At 46.2% G+C, this 19,286-nt stretch overlaps 1 protein-coding gene across 2 annotated transcripts in view; it reads left to right on the top strand.

Annotated features, from left to right (window-relative positions):
• LOC144496008 (putative G-protein coupled receptor 141) overlaps window positions 1–19,286 on the top strand; it is a 47,958-nt gene that overhangs the window by 13,327 nt on the left and 15,345 nt on the right. The gene's annotated exons all lie outside the window — the stretch shown is intronic.

Genomic DNA, 19,286 nt, shown 5'->3' with positions numbered 1-19,286 from the left:
GACTGCAAGAAACTACAAAAAGTCGTGAATGTAGCCCAATCCATCGCGCAAACCAGCCTCCCTTCCATTGACTCTGTCTACACTTCCTGCTGCCTCGGCAAGCAGCCAGCATAATTAAGGACCCCACGCACCCCAGACTTCTCTCTTCCACCTTCTTCCATTGGGAAAAAGATATAAAAGTCTGAAGTCACATACCAACCGACTCAAGAACAGCTTCTTCCCTGCTGCCATCAGGCTTTTGAATGGACCTACCTTGCATTAAGTTGATCTTTCTCTACACCCTAGCTATGACTGTAACACTACATTCTGCACTCTCTCCTTTCCTTCTCTATGAATAGTATGCTTTGTCTGCATAGCACGCAAGAAACAATACTTTTCACTGTATGCTAATATATGTGGCAATAAATCAAATCAAATCTAAACATTAAGCATGAATTTCTGAAGAATCAATGTCAAAGCAATACATTTCAATAAAAGTAGTGAATAAAAAATATCCATTAAAATGTGCCAAACAGCAGAGTTCACCAATAAAATGTTTTATTTGCCATTTCACCTTCATTTAGCCAACATGGACCTTGCATTCACTTCTGTAGCACCCTCTCCGAGTTGGCCTCAGTGGAATTTGTACAAAAGTAGGGATCAGAGGCAGGTTGCCTTTAGCTTTGGTGTTCCTCCTTTCCCAAAATGCCCTGTGTAAAGGTTTTTGGGAAGGGAGAATGAGGAAAGCATGGTATGTATTTCAGACTCATTGCAAGTTTCGATGTGCTCACTCTCACGTAAAAGCACCCCATAGTCACCTTGATTCTCTACACACACACACACACACACACACAGATGCATGCAACAAACACAAAGACTTCTACACACAGATACTCACACAAATACATTCAAACCCTCTAACACAAGTACACAAAACACAGACTTACGCACACACATACACAAGCCAGAATGGTATGGCTATTCACACCAAGGGGATTTTCCCATCCTGCTGCAGTGAACAGAGATTTGGCTGGCGCCAAATTCTCTGACTTAGAACCATAGAACCACAGAAAATTACAGCTCAGAAACAGGCCTTTTGGCCTTTCTTGTCTGTGCCGAACCATTTTTTGCCTAGTCCCACTGACCTGCACTTGGACCATATCCCTCCACACCCCTCTCATCCATGAACATGTCCAAGTTTTTCTTAAATGTTAAAAGTGACCCCACATTTACCACTTTATCCGGCAGCTCATTCCACACTCCCACCACTCTCTGTGTGAAGAAGCCCCCCCTAATATTCCCTTTAAACTTTTGTCCTTTCACCCTTAACCCATGCCCTCTGGTTTTTTTCTCCCCGCGCCTCAGTGGAAAAAGCCTGCTTGCATTCACTCTATCTATACCCATCAAAATCTTATACACCTCTATCAAATCTCCCCTCATTCTTCGACGCTCCAGGGAATATAGTCCCAAACTATTCAATCTCTCTCTGTAACTCAGCTTCTCAAGTCCCGGCAACATCCTTGTGAACCTTTTCTGCATTCTTTCAACTTTATTTACATCCTTCCTGTAACTAGGTGACCAAAACTGTGCACAATATTCTAAATTCGGCCTCACCAATGCCTTATATAACCTTGTAAGAAGTTTAACAACACCAGGTTAAAGTCCAACAGGTTTATTTGGTAGCAAAAGCCACACAAGCTTTCGAGGCTCTGAGCCCCTTCTTCAGGTGAGTGGGAATTCTGTTCACAAACAGAACTTATAAGACACAGACTCAATTTACATGAATAATGGTTGGAATGCGAATACTTACAACTAATCCAGTCTTTAAGAAACAAAACAATGGGAGTGGAGAGAGCATCAAGACAGGCTAAAAAGATGTGTATTGTCTCCAGACAAGACAGCCAGTGAAACTCTGCAGGTCCACGCAACTGTGGGAGTTACAAATAGTGTGACATAAATTCTGATTCTAGGATCGCATGATAAAGACTCAGGAGGAAAAAAGCAGAAATATTTATGTGAAATAGTGTGACATAAACCCAATATCCCGGTTGAGGCCGTCCTTGTGTGTGCGGAACCTGGCTATCAGTTTCTGCTCCGCGACTCTGCGCTGTCGTGTGTCGCGAAGGCCGCCTTGGAGAACGCTTACCCGAATATCAGAGGCCGAATGCCCGTGACCGCTGAAGTGCTCCCCAACAGGAAGAGAACAGTCTTGCCTGGTGATTGTCGAGCGGTGTTCATTCATCCGTTGTCGCAGCGTCTGCATAGTTTCCCCAATGTACCATGCCTCGGGACATCCTTTCTTGCAGCGTATCAGGTAGACAACGTTGGCCGAGTTGCAAGAGTATGTACCGTGTACCTGGTGGATGGTGTTCTCACGTGAGATGATGGCATCTGTGTCGATGATCCGGCACGTCTTGCAGAGGTTGCTGTGGCAGGGTTGTGTGGTGTCTTGGTCACTGTTCTCCTGAAGGCTGGGTAGTTTGCTGCGGACAATGGTCTGTTTGAGGTTGTGCGGTTGTTTGAAGGCAAGAAGTGGGGGTGTGGGGATGGCCTTGGCGAGATGTTCGTCTTCATCAATGACATGTTGAAGGCTCCGGAGGAGATGCCGTAGCTTCTCCGCTCCGGGGAAGTACTGGACAACGAAGGGTACTCTGTCCACTGTGTCCCGTGTTTGTCTTCTGAGGAGGTCGGTGCGGTTTTCACATAAATATTTCTGCTTTTTTCCTCCTGAGTCTTTATCATGCGATCCTAGAATCAGAATTTATGTCACACTATTTGTAACTCCCACAGTTGCGTGGACCTGCAGAGTTTCACTGGCTGTCTTGTCTGGAGACAATACACATCTTTTTAGCCTGTCTTGATGCTCTCTCCACTCCCATTGTTTTGTTTCTTAAAGACTGGATTAGTTGTAAGTATTCGCATTCCAACCATTATTCATGTAAATTGAGTCTGTGTCTTATAAGTTCTGTTTGTGAACAGAATTCCCACTCACCTGAAGAAGGGGCTCAGAGCCTCGAAAGCTTGTGTGGCTTTTGCTACCAAATAAACCTGTTGGACTTTAACCTGGTGTTGTTAAACTTCTTACTGTGTTTACCCCAGTCCAACGCCGGCATCTCCACATTATATAACCTTACCATAACACTCCAATTTTTATACTTGATACTCCGATTTATAAAGGCCAATGTACCAAAGGCACTCTTTACGACCCTATCCACCTGTGACGTCACATATAAGGAATTCTGTATCTGTATTCCCAGATCCCTCTGTTCAACTGCACTCTTCAGAGTCCTACCATTTACCCTGTACGTTCTACTTTGGTTTGTCCTTCCAAAGTGCAATATCTCACACTTGTCTGCGTTAAAGTCTACCACTCTGGTCTTCAAGAAGACCAATTTTATCCCTCACTATCCTTTTGCTCCTAACATACCTATAGAAGCTCTTTGGATTTTCCTTCACTCTGTCTGCCAAAGCAACCTCATGTCTTCTTTTACCCCTCCTGATTTCCCTCTTAAGTAGCTTCTTGCACTTTTTATATTCTGAAGTCGGTAAATATACCTCTTGAGGCTGGTATGAGTCAAAATACAGTCAGGCTTTATTCTCACAAGCTTATGGGAGAACTTGACCCCTTGAAAGCGGAAGCCAAAGTTCTCTCTGAACACAAGAAGTGTGGACCTTTATACATCAGGGTTCCCAATACAAGTCATAAAGCAAAGTCCAGTTAACAGTCCTTGATCATAAATTATAGTTCCTTTAACAGCTTCTGATAGTGTCTGGATCATGGTTAGAGACTATCTGATATCCTTGGGTCATAAAGCACAATTCTCCTGGTAGTCGAAGCCAAGGTGCCACCTCTGGTCCCCTGCTCTTCCCGCAGCTTTTCCTTTGAAGTGACTGAGTACGAGTGCAGCTGTCCCAGTGGGAGTCCTCCTTCAAACGGCCATTCTCGCACTCTACCATTTGGTAGCTGCTTCCTTTGTTTAAATCATACACAAGCCTACGGGAAAGAAAGACTTACCACCTAACATCTATATTTAACTGTCTGTTTTATCAGAATGATATAAACAAGCGAGGGAACCATGAACAAATGGCTTATACTAAAAGTAAAAAGATGAAACCAAGAACAAATGGCTTATACTACTACCAGGAGCAATATAAACAAAGGGAAGACCAGCCATAAGGAAGGGTTATGTTTGTGATACATTCCAGGTACAAAGTTCAACCTTTTAGGTACAAAATGCATTGAATACAAAAAAAACATTAACCCTTTCCCTTCTTCATACTCCTCGAGCATCTGATCTGTTCCTTGCTGCCTGTACATTTCATACAACTCTCTCTTCCTCTTAATCAGTGTTACAATCTCCCTCGAGAACCAAGGTTTCTTATTCCTATTTACTGTGCCTTTAATCCTGACAGGAACATACAAACTCTGCACTCTCAAAATTTCTCCTTTGAAGGCCTCCCACTTTCCATTTACATCCTTACCAGAGAACAGCCTGTGCCAATCCACACTTCCCAGATCCCTTCTCATTTCATCAAATTTGGCCTTTTTCCAGTTCAGAACCTCAACCCGAGGACCAGATCTATCCTTATCCATGATCAGGTTGAAACTAATGGCATTATGACCACTGGCTCCAAAGTGTTCCCTCGCACTCACATCCATCACCTGCCCTAACTCATTTCCCAATAGGAGATCCAATATCGCATCCTCTCTAGTTGGCACCTCTATATACTGATGTAGAAAATTCTCCTGAACACATTTTACAAACTCTACCCCGTCTAAACCTTTAACAGTATGTGAGTCCCAATCTATATGTGGAAAATTAAAATCCCCTACTATCACATCTTTGTGTTTCTTGCAGTTGTCAGCTATCTCTCTCCAGATTTGCTCCTCCAATTCTCGCTGACTATTGGGTGGTCTATAATACAACCCCATTAATGTGGTCATACCTTTCTTGTTTCTCAGCTCCACCCATAGGGCCTCTGGAGACAAGCCATTCTGCTGTAACATTTTCCCTGACCAACAATGCCACCTCCCCCACCTTTTATCCCTCTGCCTCTATCCCACCTGAAACATTGGAACCCTGGAACATTGAGCTGCCAGTCCTGCCCCTCCTGTAGCCAAGTTTCACTAATGAAACTGCAGCAGCAGCAGCATGGCTGAGTTATTGCTTTTCTGATATTGAAGGTGAGAATGGGTGACAATAAGAAGCAGCAGCAGCATTGTTGAACGACTGGTAATATCAAGCCCATAGACTTTCACACACACATACACTCTCATGCACGAGCACACGCTTTCTCCCCCTCTCTCTCACGCAGATTCTTCCCTCACACACACACAATTTAACACACATAAAGGCACGCACTCTCGGATAGACTCTTGCTCACACACTATCACTCACACAAATATGCACACACTCTCTGATACGCACTCTTTCCCTCTCTCTCACACATGTAGCCATTTGCACTCGCAGCAAACGCGGGTGCAAAATATTGCAGACTTGGAAATGAGAATCTCACTGGCAAGATCTTGATTCCTGATCCCCCACACGATGCCTGGAAGTGTGATGTGGTGGCCATTATGGAGACTTGGATGTCTCAGGGACAGGACTGGATACTCCAGGTGCTGGGATTCAGATGTTTCAGGAAGGACAGGGAGGGAGGCAAGAGAGGGGGTGGAGTGGCACTGTTGATCAGGGATAGTGTCACAGCTGTAGAGAAGGTGTATGCTGTGGAGGGATTGTCCACAGAGTCTCTGTGGGTGGAAGTTCAGAGTGGGAGGGGGTCGATCACTTTGCTGGGAGTTTTCTATCGGCCGCCCAATAATAACAGGGAGGTGGAGGAGCAGATAGGGAAACAGATCCTGGAGAGTTGCAATAATAGCAGAGTTGTTGTGATGGGAGACTTTAATTTCCCAAACATAGATTGGAATATCCCGAGGGTAAGGGGATTGGATGGGGAGGAGTTCGATAGGTGTGTTCAGGAGGGGTTCCTGACACAGCATGTGGACAAGCCTACAAGAGGAGAGGCTGTACTTGATCTGATACTGACCAATGAACCTGAACAGATGTCAGATCTCTCAGTGGGAGAGCATCTTGGGGATAGCGATCATAACTCTATCTCCTTTATGCTTGCATTGGAAAAAGAGAGGATCAGGCAAGCTAGGAAAGCGTTTATATGGAGTAAGGGGAAATATGAAGACATAAGGCAGCAAATTAGAGGAGTAAATTGGAAGGAGGTATTCTCAGGGAAATGTACTGAAGAGAGGTGGCAGTTTTTCAAGGAATGTCTGTCTAGAGTTCTACAGGACAACGTTCCGAGCAGACAGGGAGGAGTTGGTAGGTTAAAGGAACCGTGGTGCATGAAAGCTGTGCGGGACCTAGTCGAGAAGAAAAGGAAAGCATACAAGAGGTTCAGAGACCTTGGCGAAGATAGGGATTTAGAAGAGTATACGGCTTGTAGGAAGGGACTAAAGAAGGAAATTAGGAGAGCCAGAAGGGGTCACGAGAAGGCCTTAGCAGGTAGGATTAAGGTAAACCCTAAGGCGTTCTATAAATATGTGAAGAGTAAAAGGATGAGACGTGAAGCAATAGGGCCTATAAAAGGTGAAGGCGGGAATGTCTGTACAGAACCAGTAGAAATGGCAGAGGTGCTCAATGAGTATTTTGCCTCGGTTTTCACAGTGCAGAAGGACCTGGGTGGATGTACTGCGGGCTTGCGGTGGACTGAAAAGATTGAGTATGTGGACTTAAAGAAAGAAGTTGTGCTGGAATCTTTGAATGGCATCAAGATAGATAAGTCGCCGGGTCCGGATGGGATGTACCCCAGGTTACTGTGGGAGACGAGGGAAGAGATTGCAGAGCCTCTGGCGATGATCTTTGCGTCGTTGATGGAGACGGGAGAGGTGCCGGAGGATTGGACGATTGCGAATGTGGTTCCTATTTTCAAGAAGGGGAATAGGGATAGCCCAGGAAATTAGTCTAACCTCAGTGGTAGGTAAGCTGATGGAGAAGATCCTGAGGGACAGGATTTATGAGCATTTAGAGAGGTTTAGTATGCTCAAGAATACTCAGCATGGCTTTGTCAAAGGCAGATCGTGCCTTACAAGCCTGGTGGAGTTCTTCGAAAATGTGACTAAACACATTGACGAAGGAAAAGCGGTAGATGTGGTTTATATGGATTTTAGCAAGGCGTTCGATAAGGTCCCCCATGCAAGGCTTCCAGAAAAAGTGAGAGGGCATGGGATCCAAGGGGCTGCTGCCCTGTGGATCCAGAACTGGCTTGCCCAAAGGAGGCAGAGAGTGTGTATAGATGGGTCTTTTTCTAAATGGAGGTCGGTCACCAGTGGTGTGCCCCAGGGATCTGTTCTGGGACCCTTGCTGTTTGTTATTTTCATAAATGACCTGGATGAGGAAGTGGAGGGATGGGTTGGTAAGTTTGCCGATGACACGAAGGTTGGTGGGGTTGTGGATAGTCTAGAGGGATGTCAGAAGTTACAGAGGGACATAGATAGGATGCAAGACTGGGCCGAGAAGTGGCAGATGGACTTCAACCCAGATAAATGCGTAGTGTCGATTTTGGCAGGTCAAATGGGATGAAGGAGTACAATATTAAGGGAAAGACTCTTAGTACTGTAGAGGATCAGAAGGACCTTGGGGTCCAGGTCCATAGGACTCTAAAATTGGCCGCACAGGTGGAGGAGGTGGTTAAGAAGGCATATGGTGTGCTGGCCTTTATCAATCGAGGGATTGAGTTTAGGAATCTGCGGATAATGATGCACCTATATAAGACCCTCATCAGACCCCACTTGGAGTACTGTGCTCAGTTCTGGTTGCCTCATTACAGGAAGGATGTGGAAAAGATTGAAAGGGTGCAGAGGAGATTTATAAGGATGTTGCCTGGATTGAGTGGCATGTCTTATGAGGATAGGCTGAGGGAGCTCGGTCTTTTCTCCTTGGAGAGACGTAGGATGAGAGGAGACCTAATAGAGGTATATAAGGTGTTGAGAGGCATAGATTGGGTGGACTCTCAGAGGCTTTTACCCAGGGTGGAAATGGCTGCTACAAGAGGACACAGGTTTAAGGTGCTGGGGGTAGGTACAGGGGAAATGTTAGGGGGAAGTTTTTCACACAGAGGGTGGTGGGCGATTGGAATCGGCTGCCGTCAGTGGTGGTGGAGGCAAACTCAATGGGGTCTTTTAAGAGACTCCTGGATGAGTACATGGGACTTAATAGGATGGAGGGTTATAGGTAGGCCTAAAAGGTAGGGATATGTTTGGCACAACTTGTGGGGCCGAAGGGCCTGTTTTGTGCTGTAGTTTTTCTATGTTTCTATGTTCCTATCCCCCGCCAGTGATGTAAAGAGGTCTGATGTCAATATTCCCAACTACAGTTTTTTGCAGACTGGCCCCATCAGTGTGAGGATGTGGGGCACCCTTCAGATCGTTATTCCATGGAGTGCTGGATTAGCTGGTGAGAAATTCTGGGCTGTGCAGACAGCCAATACACACACACACACTCAAACACTGCACTCCCGCCCCCCCAAACCCCCAACTTCCAACTCACACATTCACAGGCAGCCCATTCATCGCCAGCTCAAGGGACACCATTCACATCTTGCTTTCCTACACACATCTTCATCTCCCCTGTGGGTAGTGTCTTCATTGTTCCACAGCTTGAACTCAGCATCTACACATTGTTGGACATCTTTACCATCCGCCCTGGTGTGCATCCTGCTTGCGCTCCTTTCATCTGTCTTCATGTAGCACCAACCTGACACATGAGGTGGCAGCGGTAAGCCAAATGAGGATACAGTACAGCATCATCCATTACACAACACTGATTTCAGTCATGTCTCCTGCTTCTAAAGGCCCCTGCTACAGGTTCATAGCTCCTTGAAAGTGGAGTTACAGGTGGACAGAGTGGTGAAGAAGGCATTCAGCATGCTTTGTTTCATTGGTCAGAACATTGAATACAGGAGTTGGGACGTCTTATTGAAGTTGTACAAGACATTGGTAAGGCCACACTTGGAATACTGTGTACAGTTCTGGTCATCCTATTATAGAAAGGATATTATTAAACTAGAAAGAATGCAGTAAAGATTTACTAGAATGCTACCAGGACTTGATGGTTTGAGTTATAAGGAGAGGCTGGATAGACTTGGACTTAAGTGCAGGAGGTTTAGGGGTGATATTATAGAGGTCTATAAACTAATGAGGGGCATAGATCCGTTATAGAGTCATAGAGTCATGGAGGTTTACAGCATGGAAATAGGCCCTTCAGCCCAACTTGTCCATGCCGCCCATTTTTAAAAAAACCCCTAAGCTAATCCCAATTGCCCGCATTTGGCCCATATCCCTCTATACCCATCGTACCCATGTAACTATCTAAATGCTTTTTAAAAGACAAAATTGTACCTGCCTCTACTACTACCTCTGGCAGCTTGTTCCAGACACTCACCACCCTCTGTGTGAAAAGATTGCCCCTCTGGACACTTTTGTATCTCTCCCCTCTCACCTTAAACCTATGCCCTCTCGTTTTAGACTCCTCTACCTTTGGGAAAAGATATTGACTATCTCGCTGATCTGTGCCCCTCATTATTTTACGGACCTCTATAAGATCACCCTTCAGCCTCCTACGCTCTAGAGAAAAAAGGCCCAGTCTATCCAGCCTCTCCTTATAACTCAATCCATCAAGTCATGGTAGCATCCTAGTAAATCTTTTCTGCACTCTTTCTAGTTTAATAATATCCTTTCTATAATAGGGTGACCAGAATTGCACACAGTATTCCAAGTGTGGCCTTACCAATGTCTTGTACAACTTCGACAAGAAGTTCCAACTCCTGTATTCAAAGTTCTGACCAATGAAACCAAGCATGCTGAATGCCTTCTTCACCATCTGTGACTCCGCTTTCAAGGAGCTATGAATATGTAGCCCTAGATCTCTTTGTTCTGTAACTCTCCCCAATGCCCTACCATTAACTGAGTAAGTCCTGCTCTGTTTCAATCTACCAAAATGCATCACCTCGCATTTGTCTAAATTAAATTCCATCTGCCATTCGTCAGCCCACTGGCCCAATTGATCAAGATCCTGTTGCAATTGGAGATAACTTTCTTCACTGTCCACTATGCCACTAATCTTAGTGTCATCTGCAAACTTACTAACCATGCCCCCTATATTCTCATCCAAATCATTAATATAAATGACAAATAACAGTGGTTGAACCCTGAGGCACACCACTGGTCACAGGCCTCCAGTTTGAAAAACAACTCTCTACAACCACCCTCTGGCTTCTGTCAAGAAGTTAGATAGTTAACATTTTTTCCCAAAGGTAGGGGAGTCTAAAACTAGAAAGCATAGGCTTAAGGTGAGAGGGGAGAGATACAAAATGGTCCAAAGGGACAATTGTTTCACACAGAGGGTGGTGAGTGTCTGGAACAAACTGCCAGAGGCAATAGTAGAGGCGGGTACAATTTTGTCTTTTAAAAAGCGTTTAGTCAGTTACATGGGTAAGATGGGTATAGAGGGATAGGGACCAAATGCAAGCAATTGGGACTAGCTTAGTGGTTAATAAAAAGGGCGGCATGGACTAGTTGGGCCAAAGGGCCTGTTTCCATGCTGTAAACCTCTATGACTCTATGACAAATATCTTTGAAATCAATGGCACTGCAGCACAATGGGCCTGGTGCTGAGATTGCTTGGCAGGCATTGATCAGAAACTTTAAAATCTTGATTTGATTTGATTTATTATTGTCACATGTATAGGTATACACTGAAAAGTATTGTTTCTTGCATGCTATACAGGCAAAGCATATCATACATAGAGAAGGAAAGGAGAGAGTGCAGAATAGGCGGCACGGTGGCACAGTGGTTAGCACTGCTGTCTCAAAGCTCCAGGGACCTGGGTTCGATTCCCGGTTTGGGTCACTGTCTGTGTGGAGTTTGCACGTTCTCCCCGTGTCTGTGTGGGTTTCCTCCGGGTGCTCCGGTTTCCCCCCACAGTCCAAAGATGTGCAGGTTAGGTTGATTGGCCATGCTAAATTGCCCCTTAGTGTCCCGGGATGTGTAGGTTAGAGGGATTAGCAGAGTAGATGTGTGGGGTTATGGGGATAGGGCCTGGGTGGGATTATTGTCGGTACAGACTCGATGGGCTGAATGGCCTCTTTCTGCACTGTAGGGAGTCTATGAATGTGGTACAGTCTTAGCGAGGGTGTGGAGAAAGATCAACTTAATACGAGGTAGGTCCATTCAAAAGTCTGATGGCAGCAGGGAAGAAGCTGTTCTTGAGTCGGTTGGTACGTGTCCTCGGGCTCTTGTGTCTTCTTCCTAATGGGAGAAGGTGCAAGAGAGTATGTCTGGGATGAGTGGGGTCCTTAATTATGCTGGCTGCTTTCTGAGGTAATGGGAAGTGTAGACAGTATCAATGGATGGGAGGCTGATTTGCGTGATGGACTGGGCTTTGTTCATGACCCTTCGTAATTTATTGCGGTCTTGGACAGAGCAGGAGCCATAACAGGCAATGATACATCCAGAAAGAATGCTTTCTATGGCGCATCTATAAACGTTGGTAAGGGTCATAGTGGACATGCCAAATTTCCTTAGTCTTCTGAGAAAGTAGAGGCGTTGGTGAGTTTCTTAACTATAGTGTCGGCATGGAGGGACCAGGACAGGTTGTTGGTGATCTGGACACCTAAACACTTAAAGTTCTCGACCATTTCTACTTCGTCTCTATTGATGTAAACAGGGACATGTCCTCCATTACGTTTCCTGAAGTCGCTGACTATTTCCTTCATTTTGTTGACATTGAGGGAGAGATTATTGTCATCACACCAGTTCACCAGATTCTCTGTCTCTTTCCGGTACTCCATCTCGTCATAGAACATAGAACATAGAAAGCCACAGCACAAACAGGCCCTTCGGCCCACAAGTTGCGCCGATCACATCCCCACCTCTAGGCCTATCTATAGCCCTCAATCCCATTAAATCCCATGTATTCATCCAGAAGTCTCTTAAAAGACCCCAACGAGTTTGCCTCCACCACCACCGACGTCAGCCGATTCCACTCACCCACCACCCTCTGAGTGAAAAACTTACCCCTGACATCTCCTCTGTACCTACCCCCCAGCACCTTAAACCTGTGTCCTCTCGTAGCAACCATTTCAGCCCTTGGAAATAGCCTCTGAGAGTCTACCCTATCCAGACCTCTCAACATCTTGTAAACCTCTATCAGGTCACCTCTCATCCTTCGTCTCTCCCGGGAGAAGAGACCAAGCTCCCTCAACCTATCCTCATAAGGCATGCCCCCCAATCCAGGCAACATCCTTGTAAATCTCCTCTGCACCCTTTCAATGGCTTCAACATCTTTCCTGTAATGAGGTGACCAGAACTGCGCGCAGTACTCCAAGTGGGGTCTAACCAGGGTCCTATAAAGCTGCAGCATTATCTCCCGACTCCTAAACTCAATCCCTCGATTAATGAAGGCCAGTACGCCATACGCCTTCTTGACCGCATCCTCCACCTGCGAGGCCGATTTAAGAGTCCTATGGACCCGGACCCCAAGGTCCTTCTGATCCTCTACACTGCTAAGAATGGTACCCTTCATATTATACTGCTGCTTCATCCCATTGGATCTGCCAAAATGGATCACCACACACTTATCCGGGTTGAAGTCCATCTGCCACTTCTCCGCCCAGTCTTGCATTCTATCTATGTCTCGCTGCAACTTCTGACATCCCTCCAAACTATCCACAACACCACCTACCTTGGTGTCGTCAGCAAACTTACCAACCCATCCCTCCACTTCCTCATCCAGGTCATTTATGAAAATGACAAACAGCAAGGGTCCCAGAACAGATCCCTGGGGCACTCCACTGGTCACTGACCTCCATGCAGAGAAAGACCCCTCCACAGCCACTCTCTGCCTTCTGCAGGCAAGCCAGTTCTGGATCCACAAGGCAACAGCCCCTTGGATCCCATGCCCTCTCACTTTCTCAAGAAGTCTTGCATGGGGGACCTTATCGAACGCCTTGCTGAAGTCCATATAGACCACATCCACCGCTCTTCCTTCGTCAATGTGTTTGGTCACATTTTCAAAGAACTCAACCAGGCTCGTAAGGCACGACCTGCCCTTGACAAAGCCGTGCTGACTACTTTTGATCATACTAAACTTCTCTAGATGATCATAAATCCTGTCTCTCAGGATCCTCTCCATCAACTTACCAACCACTGAGGTTAGACTCACCGGTCGGTAATTTCCCGGGCTGTCCCTGTTCCCTTTCTTGAATATAGGGACCACATCTGCAATCCTCCAATCCTCCGGAACCTCTCCCGTCTCCATCGACGATGCAAAGATCATCGCCAAAGGCTCCGCAATCTCCTCCCTCGCCTCCCACAGTAACCTGGGGTACATCCCATCCGGTCCCGGCGACTTACCAACCTTGATGCCATTCAATAGTTCCAACACATCCTCTTTCTTTATGTCCACATGCTCGATCCTTTCTGTCCACCGCAAACCAGCAGTACAACCACCCAGATCCCTTTCCACCGTGAATACCGTCATTGTTTGAGACTGACCCACTACGATGGTGTCATCAGCAAACTTATAAATCGAGTTGGAAGGGAACTTTGCCACATATCATAGGTGTATGAGAATTATAGTAAAGGGCTGAGGTCACAGCCTTGTGGAGCACCGGTGTTGAGGATGATCATGGAAGAGGTGTTGTTGCCTATCCTTACTGATTGCAGTCTGTGGGTTAGGAAGTTGAGGATCGAGCCCCAGGCCATGGAGTTTGGAAATGGGTTTCGTAGGAATAATGGTTTTGAAGGCTGAACTGTAGTCGATAAATAAGAGTCTGACATAGGTGTCTTTGTTATCTAGCTGTTCCAGGGTTGAGTGCAGGACCAGGGAGGTGGCTAAAAGCAAATTACTGCGAATGCTAGAATCTGAAACCAAAAGAGAAAATACTGGAAAATCTCAGCTGGCCTGGCAGCATCTGTAAGGAGAGAAAAGAGCTGACGTTTCCAGTCCAGATGACCCTTTGCCAAAGCTAAAAGGCAAAGAGAGTGGGACATACTTATACTGCAGGGGGAGGGAATGAAAGCTGCCTTTCCAGCATTTTCTCTTTTGGTCAGAGAGGTGGTATTTGTTGTGGACCTGTTGTGGAGGTGGAGCTGAGCCCCAGGTCACAGAGTTTTTGAGGAGTTGAGAAATGGTAACTAGCTGCTTGTTCAGTCGGGCTGTTGGAATACTTTTGAGTTGGTGTTAAAACAGTAGTCAGAAGATTTCTCAGTTCTCAAAAGAATGTAGAGATTTCAAAATGGTCACATGAGTCATATGACCTTCTTTCTCCATAATTATTTGAAAAGGGATGTTCATCCAGTGTGTAGAATTGGCTTTGATTTTAGAATTGATAGTGTCCCAGTCATTAACCATTGAAAAATTACCGTCCATATTGAGGTTCTTGTTCAGAATGCTATTGTCTAGTGTTACGATCCCAACTGATGTTACAACCAGACAATTCAGATCCCAGAGTGGAACCTGGCTTGTTCTCCCCTAACTTTTATTTTTTGTTTAGATACCTGGAGCATGGCTACTGGAGAGTCACAGAAAATGCTGGTAACTTTTAACAAAAGAATAAAATCTTTATTAAACAAGAAAAAATTAATTATAATACACTACTCCTTTAACCAAAACTATATCTTTATAGATATAGATAGATTCATAAAAGTAACAGAAATTACAAGATCCATCTTAAGCACAATGTTCACAATAAGTACACAGTCTGTGTAAACCAATAGGCAACCTGTGGTTAGATACACCACGTCCTGAAACCAAGAGACAAATAACACCCAAAAATCTTCTGTGGGTTTCTCATCAACTCCCTCCAGCTGCTTACTGCACCGTGAGCCAACTGCTTTCACTGGAACTCTGTCTTTCACATAAAGGTGTCCAATCTCTGTTCTCAAAATACATGCCTTTGAAGCTTCTCCCAAACAATGTTTGCTCTCGGATGTCTTCACCAAAGATCCAGCTCCAGGATTCTAACCTCTCCTTCCAATGTTCCTCTGCCCTGGATCACCATGTGCATTCAAGCCTCACCTTCCACACAGTCTTTCAGATACAGAACCATGCCAACAGAACACTGCTGTCTCACAGGCCTGCAGTAAGAAGCCACCAACCTTTGGGTTTCCTTGGATCTCTGGCTTCGTGCAAGCCCATATTATTCCAGGCCTGTACCTTGCAGCCCTGCCTTTTAACTTGGAGGGCCTGATTTTACCATCAAGTTGCGCCTGTTTTCGGGTGTGAAAATTTAGTAAAGTCGGGCGTGAGGCAAGTAGCGTGATCCGCGCCCCCCTCTGCACCGGTTCCCCCTTTACCAAAGCCTGAAAATGGCGGCGATCAGGACTGCGCCCGAAATGGACATGATGGCTATTTAAATGTATTTGCATGCATTTAAATTGACTTAATTGGCTGCACGCCCAACCTTATCGGCACTTCCCCCTTTACCACCGCGTTCGCCCATCCAGAATCGGCGTGAAACACTCATGCTCCACAAAAGTCTGATTCGGGCGTTCCAGTTAGTGAGGAGGTAAGTGCCGAGCGTCCTATGGCTCTCTGCTTGAGATCAGTGGGGTGGGTGGGGGGTTGGGGGTGGGGGGGGGGGGGGGGGGAGTAGAGGTGGGTCCGCGGCTCTCTGCTTGAGATAGGTGGCGGAGGGGGGAATAGGTGAGGTCCGCTGCCACTCTGTCTGAGATCAGTGAGGGGGAAGGGGGGTCCACTGCAACTCTGCCTGAGATCGGTGCGGTGGAAGGGGGGAGGGGCCCACGATCAGTCTAAGTAGGGGAGGGCATGGGGGATAAGGGGGTCAGTGTGGGGGTGAGGCAATGTCTGTGGGGATCAGTGGGAGGCATTATCCGGCCTGGGAGCGATGTGGCAGGGGAGCTGCATTCTATCATTTTTTTCTCTGCGCATGTGCAGTTGGAGGCACTGATCAGAGCTGCAGGATTTCAGGCATGTTAAGCCCCACCCACAGGCTGCTGCAGCGCGATTCGGAATTGCTGATTTTTTTTTAGGCAGAGTGCGCATGAGAACGGATCTAAAAGTCGGATCTGAAACACTCCCAGTTTCAAGTCCGCCCATCACTTAGAATCAAAATGGTAAAATAGGGCCCGGAGTCTCTGCTCCTCACTCTTGTCTTAATTAAACAGGACGTTTGGCGGGTTGGATCAAGGAAAACCCCAAGGCTTTTTACTCTTATGTGAGGAATAAAAGAATGACCAGGGTGAGGTTAGGGCCGGTCAAGGACAGTAGTGGGAACTTGTGTATGGAGTCAGTAGAGATAGGCGAGGTGATGAATGAATACTTTTCTTCAGTGTTCACCAAGGAGAGGGGCCATGTTTTTGAGGAAGAGAAGGTGTTACAGGCTAATAGGCTGGAGGAAATAGATGTTCGGAGGGAGGATGTCCTGGCAGTTTTGAATAAACTGAAGGTCGATAAGTCCCCTGGGCCTGATGAAATATATCCTAGGATTCTTTGGGAGGCAAGGGATGAGATTGCAGAGCCTTTGGGTCCTCGCTGTCCACGGGGATGGTGCCAGAGGACTGGAGAATGGCGAATGTTGTTCCTCTGTTTAAGAAAGGGAATAGAAATGACCCTGGTAATTATAGACCGGTTAGTCTTACTTCGGTGGTTGGTAAATTGATGGAAAAGGTCCTTAGAGATGGGATTTACGACCATTTAGAAAGATGCGGATTAATCCGGGATAGTCAGCACGGATTCGTGAAGGGCAAGTCGTGCCTCACAAATTTGATAGAATTTTTTGAGGAGGTAACTAAGTGTGTTGATGAAGGTAGGGCAGTTGATGTCATATACATGGATTTTAGTAAGGGCGGCACGGTGGCACAGTGGTTAGCACTGCTGCTTCACAGCTCCAGGGTCCCGGGTTCGATTCCCGGCTCGGGTCACTGTCTGTGTGGAGTTTGCACATTGTCTGCGTGGGTTTACTCCGGGTGCTCCGGTTTCCTCCCACAGTCCAAAGATGTGCAGATTAGGTTGATTGGCCAGGTTAAAAATTGCCCCTTAGAGTCCGGGGATGCGTAGGTTAGAGGGATTAGTGGGTAAATATGTGGGGGTAGGGCCTGGGTGGGATTGTGGTCGGTGCAGACTCGATGGGCCGAATGGCCTCCTTCTGCACTGTAGGGTTTCTATGATTCTATAAGGTCCCCCATGGTCGGCTTATGATGAAAGTGAGGAGGTGTGGCATAGAGGGTAAGTTGGCCGATTGGATAGGTAACTGGCTGTCTGATCGAAGACAGAGGGTGGTGGTGGATGGAAAATTTTTGGATTGGAGGCAGGTTGCTAGCGGAGTCCTGCAGAAATCAGTGCTTGGTCCTCTGCTCTTTGTGATTTTTATTAATGACTTAGAGGAGGGGCTGAAGGGTGGATCAGTAAATTTGCTGATGACACCAAGATTGGTGGAGTAGTGGATGAGGTGGAGGGCTGTTGTAGGCTGCAAAGAGACATAGATAGGATGCAAAGCTGGGCTGAAAAATGGCAAATGGAGTTTAACCCTGATAAATGTGAGGTGATTCATTTTGGTAGGACTAATTTAAATGTGGATGACAGGGTCAAAGGTAGGGTTCTGAAGACTGTGGAGGAACAGAGAGATCTTGGGGTCCATATCCACAGATCTCTAAAGGTTGCCACTCAAGTGGATAGAGCTGTGAAGAAGGCCTATAATGTGTTAGCTTTTATTAACAGGGGGTTGGAGTTGAAGAGCCGTGGGGTTATGCTGCAACTGTACAGGACCTTGGTGAGACCACATTTGGAATATTGTGTGCAGTTCTGGTCACCTCACTATAAGAAGGATGTGGAAGCGCTGGAAAGAGTGCAGAGGAGATTTACCAGGATGCTGCCTGGTTTGGAGGGTAGGTCTTATGAGGAAAGGTTGAGGGAGCAAGGGCTGTTCTCTCTGGAGCGGAGGAGGCTGAGGGGAGACTTAATAGAGGTTTATAAAATGATGAAGGGGATAGATAGAGTGAACGTTCAAAGACTATTTCCTCGGATGGATGGAGCTATTACAAGGGGGCATAACTATAGGGTTCGTGGTGGGAGATATAGGAAGGATATCAGAGGTAGGTTCTTTACGCAGACAGTGGTTGGGGTGTGGAATGGACTGCCTGCAGTGATAGTGGAGTCAGACACTTTAGGAACATTTAAGCGGTTATTGGATAGGCACATGGAGCACACCAGGATGATAGGGAGTGGGATAGCTTGACCTTGGTTTCAGATAAAGCTCGGCACAACATCGTGGGCCGAAGGGCCTGTTCTGTGCTGTACTGTTCTATGTTCTATGTTTGTCCAGATTCTTGTTGTTTCCCTTTGACTAGATTTTCTTGGAACTTCCTTCTGTCCGTCTCTTTGGTTTTGGAGCGATCTGCTCTTTAAGTTGGGACCTGTTCTTTGCGGTCTCCCTTCATGTCTTGCTAGACAAATACTTAAACTTCTCCCTGCATCTCAGAGTATAATCACTGCATGAACTTCAAACTGCTTTCCGTTTCCCTTGGCCTTTCAGTTTTCCACTCTTTGGGCAGGATTTTCTGGCCACGCTCGCCCCAAGGCTGGAAAATCCCACCTGAGGTCAAAAGAACTCTGCATTGTCCGCGTATTCCTGTGGCTTTTTCCATTTGGTTTCTGGCCAATGGTGACCCCAGGATTTTAATGATTGGGGTTTAGCAATGGCAATGCCATGAAATGTCAAGACAGAGTGGTTAAGTTCTTATTGGAGATGGTCATTGTCTGACAATTATGTGGTCTGAATTTTACTTGACACTCAGCAAAACCTGAATGTTGTCCAGCTCTTGTTCCATAAGGCCATGGACTGCTTCATTATGTAAGGATTTGCATATGTACGTGTACAGTGTGCAGCCATTAGTGCACACTCCCAATTCCGACAAATATGTTGAAGAAAGGGCATTGATGAAGCAGCTATAGTCCGCTCAGGAGTTAGTTAGCAGACAGGAAACAAGGGTCCCACAGGGGTCAGTGCTTGGGCCCCAGCTATTCACAATTTCCATCAACATTTTAGGTGAGGGAACAAAAGATAGTATTTCCATGTTTTCTGATGACACAAAACTTGGTAATGTTATTTTAAAAATTCATTTGAAATGTGGGCATTGCTAGCTAGATCAGCATTTATTGTCAATCCCTAATTGCTCTCGAGAAGATGGTGGTGAGCTGCCTTCTTACCCACTGCAGCCCTGAGCTGTACATACAACCACAGTGCTGTTAAGGATAGAGTTCCAGGATTTTGA

This window comes from Mustelus asterias, chromosome 7 (genome assembly GCF_964213995.1).
Source record: "Mustelus asterias chromosome 7, sMusAst1.hap1.1, whole genome shotgun sequence".
Lineage (NCBI taxonomy): Eukaryota > Metazoa > Chordata > Chondrichthyes > Carcharhiniformes > Triakidae > Mustelus > Mustelus asterias.
Note: the sequence above shows the minus strand (reverse complement) of the source record. Positions and strands in the feature narration are given on the sequence as shown.